This window comes from Desmodus rotundus, chromosome 7 (assembly GCF_022682495.2).
Source record: "Desmodus rotundus isolate HL8 chromosome 7, HLdesRot8A.1, whole genome shotgun sequence".
In the NCBI taxonomy this organism is placed as follows: domain Eukaryota; kingdom Metazoa; phylum Chordata; class Mammalia; order Chiroptera; family Phyllostomidae; genus Desmodus; species Desmodus rotundus.
Window position 1 is genome coordinate 77,727,308 of NC_071393.1, and position 7,012 is coordinate 77,734,319.

The window sequence follows — 7,012 nt, forward strand, 5'->3', positions numbered from 1 at the left end:
AGGTGAGCTAAAACGAGAAGTTTATAGTTGATGTAATGGACTAAATTTGAGTCAATGTAGCTACAAAACAGCATTCTGGTCCCACCCCCTATCTCTCTAATGACATATTTTTTCTTAAGCTTTATTGAGTAAAATTGACATCAACATGATGTATGTTTAAGGTATACAATGTGATGATCTGATGTACGGGTATATTTTGAAATGTTTACCACAGTAAACACATCCGTCACCTCATGTGATTACCATTTGTTTGTTGTTATAGTGAGAACATTTAAAATCTCCAGTAGCAGCCCTGGCTGGTGTGGCTCAGTGGATTGAGTGCTGGCCTGTGAACTGAAAGATTGCTGGTTCGATTCCTGGTCAGGGCACATGCCTGAGTTGCAGGCCAGGTCCCCAGTTGGGAGTGTGAGAGATGCAACTGATAATGTATTTCTCACACATTGATGTTTCTCTCTCTTCCCCTCTCTCTAAAAGTAAATAAATAAAATCTTTAAAAAATTGTTACCTTAAGAATCAAATCTGTAGTGGCAACTTTATACAATACACTTAACTATAGCCACCATACTGTACATTCGGCTCACACAACACCAACCACATCCTCATACAACTAGAAGTTTGTAACATTTGACCAGCATCTCATCATTTCCCCCACTCTCAGCCCCTTGCTGTGATGAGACTTTATAAAACAATTTTCCCTAAGCTCCAAAGGAATTTAATGCACAGACTGGTTTGAGAGTCACTGCAGTGGGCCTTTAGAAATGAATGACTGGGTTTCAGATGAGTAGTTGAGAGTATTGTTAATATCATAAATTTCAGAGTCAAAAGATGTGAATTGAAGTTCTTAACTCATCCACTTATCAGACAAAGTAGCTGAGCCTCTGTTCACCTGTAAAATGGGTGCACCAAGATTACCTTTCAGAATTACAAAGATGAAACGTGTCAGCACATTATGAACTGTAGCAGGGTGTCCAAACTTTTGGCATCTCTGGGCCATGTTAAATACACAAACCCTAACGAAAACTGATGAGCAAAAGAAAGTTTTAAATTTACAATATTCTGTTGGGCCACATTCATAGCCACTCAGCTGCGTGGGCCGTGGATTGGACGCCCCTGAAAGCAATATCCAATGAACGGAAATGTTAAAGTAGCTAGTTCTCTTGAGTTTGTGTGGAAGATATGCATAGTTTGGGGAGATGACTGAAGTCAAAGGAGACAGAAATGGGCAGTAGAATTGGTATTACTACAGATATCAAGGAGACTTCATGAAAGAAATGAGCAGTAAGGTGCATTCAAAGAAAGACTGGAGAAGTGATAATGGAGAGGTCACCTATGACTGTTAACGTGTTTTGATGAAAATATGCTGAGTGTTCAGGAAGAAATGGGTAATGAAGAAATTGAAGAGTGAGTATTGCCTTGCTTGCCAAGTCTGGTAAGTATAATAGTTGGGGTAGCAGGCTCATGATTTGCCAAGTTAGAAGTCTTAGTAACGGATGAGCCAAATTAACTGGAACTTTAGATTTAATGTATGACAATATTCGTTGAAGGAAGTTGTAAGTAGCCTTCCTAATGAAAGTAAAAATCTTTTTAAAACACTGCCTTAGTATGAGTTAGACACCGCGAGTGGCAGAAGAAAGCAAACCTGACACTGTGCTCGAGCTTTCGGTCCACCAGTAGAGACAGAGGATTGTTGGGAAAAGGGTCATGGAGATTTGAGGGCACTAACACAATCTAGTCTGGAAGCCAGGCTTAGGTTGGCTGAAGTATTGTTTAAGATGAGAACTGTAGAAGATTTAAGACAAAAAATTGTAAAGCCAGGTTTGGTTGGGGGGGAGAGGTAAAATCAAGCAAGGGAGTCAGTGATCAGATTTGTTTTGGAAGACCACTTTGGCTGCTGCATAGGCAATACAGTGGGTGGGTGGGAGAACAGTTAAAAGATGTAGAAGTTGACCTAATTCTCCACACAATGTATTCCTTTCCGCAAGACAACAAATGGTTAATGCACTGGGTGCTACCATTATAATGGACAGTCTGAGATCAGGAGAAGAGTAAAGGAGTAAAGTCCTAAGGAAAGCATGGCTTGTCTGGTTTACTGACAGGAATAGGAGGGGCTTTAGGATTTCATGGTACGGAGTTAAATGGAGACGAGACACATGCTGACATTTCATGTCTTGTAAGATTCTTGAGTAGGTTTGCAGGAGGCAGGGGTGGTTTAAAATGTAAAAAGTCATTCAATTACATAGTTGTTTATATCAAATCATAAATCTACATATGTAATGAATGAGTCAGTGATTTTGGTATTCTGTAAATTAGCTTTAACCTGGTTCTATTTGTGATTAAAACCTCTTCAGCCTTATTTCATCTTTAGGAGATTTTGAGTCTGGTACTTAAGGCACTTGCGCTTAAAAAGGGTCCATGAGCAACTCTACTTCATTTTTGCTGCCATTTACTATCCTATAGCTCTAATGATAAAGTTCTCGAAGGCAGAGGTTTTAAATTAATTTGTCAATGAACACTGACCAATTACTCTGCTCATCTGTAAAGCGGAATACCGTTGTGTGATTACAGGGCTCCCCTGGAGACAAACATGAATCAAAGGTTAGTTTTAAGGACTAAATGAATTTCCCAGCACATAGTTCTAGACCACTGTTTCCCTGCTTCCTCATTTCAAAAAGCAGCATGCATGCCCTGGCCAGGTGGCTCAGTTGGTTGGAGCATGATCCTATACACCAAAAGATTGAAGGTTCAGTTCTGGTCAGGGCACATGCCTAGGTTACAGGTTCGATCCTGGTGGGGGCGCAGAACGAGTAGCAAACAATTGATGTTTCTCTGTCCCTCTCTCTCTCTAAAATCAGTGAATACATATTTGGGTGAGGATTAAAAAAGGAAAAGCTGCATGCACAATACTGTGAATAAATTCTGAACTTCTGCTTCAAAATTGATTGGTGCTGCACACACACAGCCCATATGTTTTTCTTTTTAGAGAGAGGGAGAGGGAAGACAGAGAGAGAAACATTGATCGGTTGCCTCCTACTGTATGGGCCCTGACTGGGTCAAACCCGCCACCTAGGTATGTGCCCTGACCAAGGATTGAACCTGCAGCCTTTTAGTGCACGTGACAATGCTCCAACCAACTGAGCCACCCAGCCAGGGCACATAGCCCATGTAGTTTTTTGTAGCACCTGGAAACGCTACACCTCATTTTCAATTACATGTGGTTTAATACCTTGAAGTTAATATCCCAAGAACCTACTAGAATTGTATTTGGTCCAAGATAGGCACTCAGTATTTATCTGTTGAATAAATAAGTGAATATGCTCACATTTCAAAGTTTGGACCTCTATTTATAAGTCCAGAAAATTGACTCATTCAAGTGCAGCCCTGAATTGATGAGACTCAGCAGAACTGGCTCACACTAAACTCACAAAGACACTAGTTTTTTTAAGTTATATTTCAATTTCATTTGTTTATTGTTGGCAATTTTCCTCCTTATGAAACTAAATCACAATCACATGCCTGCTTGGTAAGGGTAGAACCAGAGAGAAAGTCTACTGAAAGAATCATAATGGCTAATATCAAATCAATAGGGGTAGCTTTCGGCCAAGATGGAGGTGTAGGTAGATACACTGCGCCTCCTTGCACAACCAAAAGGACAACAACAATTTAAAAACAAAAAACAACCAGAACTGACAGAAAATCGAACTGTATGGAAGTCCAACAACCGAGGAGATAAAGAAGAAACATTCATCCAGACCTGCAGGAGGGGCCGGAGGATAGCGGCACGGCCGGGAGGGGCTGGCGGACCCAGCAAGGAGGTGGATTGTGGAGCGGGGCAGGCCAGGCTGCAGTTAGCAGACCCCACAAGATGGGGGCTGGCAGACCCTGTGGCCCCACATTTGCGCATAGGTAAACCGAGAGGAACAGCAAGGGAGCAAAACAGACTGTGCCACCCAGGGCTCCAACGCGGGGAAATAAAGCCTCAACCCTCTGAGTGAAAACACCCGTGGGGGTTGGGGCGGCAACAGGAGAAACTCCCAGCCTTACGGGAGAGGTCGTTGGAGAGACCCACAGGGGCCTAGAGCGTGCACAAGCCCACCCACTCGGGAATCAGCACTAGAGGGGCCCAATTTGATTGTGGGTAGCAGAGGGAGTGACTGAAAACTGGCAGAGTGGAGCAAGCGCCAATGCTTCCACTCGGCCCGTCCCCCACATACAGCGTCACAGCGCAGAGACCTGCGTTACTCTGCCCCTTTACATAACAGGCGTGCCAAGACAAAAAAAAAAAAATAGCCCAAATGAAAGAACATCAAAGCTCCAGAAAAAATACAATTAAGCAACGAAGAGATAGCCAACCTATCAGATGCACAGTTCAAAACACTGACAATCAGGAAGCTCACAGAATTGGTTGAATTTGGTCACAAATTAGATGAAAAAATGAAGGCTATGCTAAGAGAAACAAAGGAAAATGTACAGGGAACCAACAGTGATGCGAAGGAAACTGGGACTCAGATCAATGGTGTGGACCAGAAGGAAGAGAGAAACATCCAACAAGAAAAAAATGAAGAAACAAGAATTCAGAAAAATGAGGAGAGGCTTAGGAACCTCCAGGACATCTTGAAACGTTCCAACATCCAAATTATAGGGGTGCCAGAAGGAGAAGAGGAAGAACAAACAATTGAAAACTTATTTGAACAAATAATGAAGGAGAACTTCCCTAATCTGGCAAAGGAAATAGAGTTCCAGGGAGTCCAGGAAGCTCAGAGAGTCCCAAAGAAGCTGAACCCAAAGAGGAACACACCAAGGCACATCATCAGTACATTAGCCAAGATTAAGCAGAAGGAGAGAATCTTAGAAGCAGCAAGAGAAAAGGACACAGTTACCTACAAAGAACTTCCCATAAGACTGTCAGCTGATTTCTAAAAAGAGACCTTGCAGGTGAGAAGGGGCTGGAAAGAAGTATTTGAAGTCATGAAAGGCAAGGGCCTACATCCAAGATTACTGTATCTAGCAAAGCTTGCATTTAGAATGGAAGGGCAGATAAAGTGCTTCTCAGATAAGGTTAAGTTAAAGGAGTTCATCATCACCAGGCCATTATTATATGAAATGTTAAAGGGATTTATCTAAGAAAAAGAAGATAAAAACTAGGAACAGTAAAAATGACAGCAAACTCACAGGTATTAACAACCACACCTAAAACCAAAACAAAAGCAAACTAAGCAAACAACTAGAACAGGAACAGAACCACAGAAATGGAGATCACATGGAGGGTTATCAATAGGGGATTGGGAGGGGGAGAGAGGGGGTAAAGGTACAGAGAATAAGTAGCATAAATGGTAGGCAGAAAATAGACAGGGGGAGGGTAAGAATAGTGTAGGAAATGTAGAAGCCAAAGAACTTATATGTATGACCCATGGACAAGAACTATAGGGGGGGAATGTGGGAGCGAGGAGGTGGGCAGGATGGAGTGGAGTGAAGGGGGGGAAATGGGACAACTGTAATAGTATAATCAATAAATATATTTTTTAAAAGTCAATAGGATGCCCTTATCTTAGGTATCTGCTAAAAGTCTGTAAATCAGCTTACTCTTTTCTCTGGAGACTGCCAAAACCTTGTTCTTTGGCCTCGCTTTCTCTATATTTCACCTATTTTCTGTTAACATTTTTAGATACATTGTCTCAAAACATCTTCAGACAAGTTAATTACATTACCTATATTGACTATATTACCACTTCAGAAATATCCAGTTTGCTGTCCTGAGACTCCACCTTGGCATAGCTGACTGGATCTTGCATCCTCTTAGTCACTTATTTACTATTTCCTAGTTCACGTTACTGCTACGATTAGTAAGCTGTGGGCTTACTAATAATGTAATAAAAAGGCGTCATTCTTTGGGACCTGGCTGTGTTAATTTTCTTTTGGGACTACCTTTCATGAAGAGAAACAATGGCCTGATAGGCAGGTTTTTCCTGGGGGGTGGGAACAGTTCTGCATAGACATGTATTCATGTGGTCACTCAACAGTTGAGTGCCTACTCCATGCCACACCCAGACTTAATTACGTACAGCAGAACTTAGTCTGTCAAGATTTCTTATCTGAAATTAGACTACCAGGATGTATTTAAAATTTTTAGCTGAGTCCAAGAATGGAACACTGGAAAGATACTGGGGTACCTCTTGGCACTTAAGGAAGAGCTGGACAACTGGATCAAGAGAAGGCAAGAGGCGGCCTTCACCCAGTGAGGTGGCCTGGAAAATCATCACTTCATCAGGTGTTTGTGAGCCCCCTTCAGGGACTGTCATCAGCCACCAATTCCCAGGCAGTGAAAGTCTTGTTCCAAATTCTAAAGCTCTGGGAAAGAGAATTTTTCCATAAAAATTTGTCTCAAAACTTAAGAGGCTTAACATAACATCTCTCACAGATCTGTGGGTTGACTGGACTCAGATGGACAACTCTTGCTTGGGGTCTTCTGTGGGTGCATTGAAATGGTGCTTGGGGATAGAATCATTGAAGGATCAACCAGGATGGATATCCAAGGTGGCTTCTTCACTCCCATGTCTGGCATCTCTGCTAGGATATCTGAAACAGCCAGGGGTTGGCTGAGTTATTTTTCTGTCTAAACAGGCTTTCCACATGGTTATCTGGTCATAACACTTCTTAAATGGCAGCTGGCTTCCACCAGAGTGAGCATTCCAAAACGCAGAGGTATAAGCTGCAAGGCTTGCTATGGCCTAGCATTGGGTGTCACTTTTGTCCTATTCTAATGATCAAAAGTGAATCATTGGGCTAGCCCAGACTCAAGAGGAGGGGACCACCTAAGGGTTTGCTGGAATACTGTTCACTAAAAGGCCATCTTTGGAGTCTAGCTACTAGGGATTTTGAAGATTCCACTGGGTTACTTATATCACACCTAGGGGCAGATCTAGATTTTACATCATTTGAAGAATATACAATTCTTCCACGGAAATGTCGAGATCTGTGCGGCCAAAGCTGAAATTATTCCTTCTTGTGATGACAG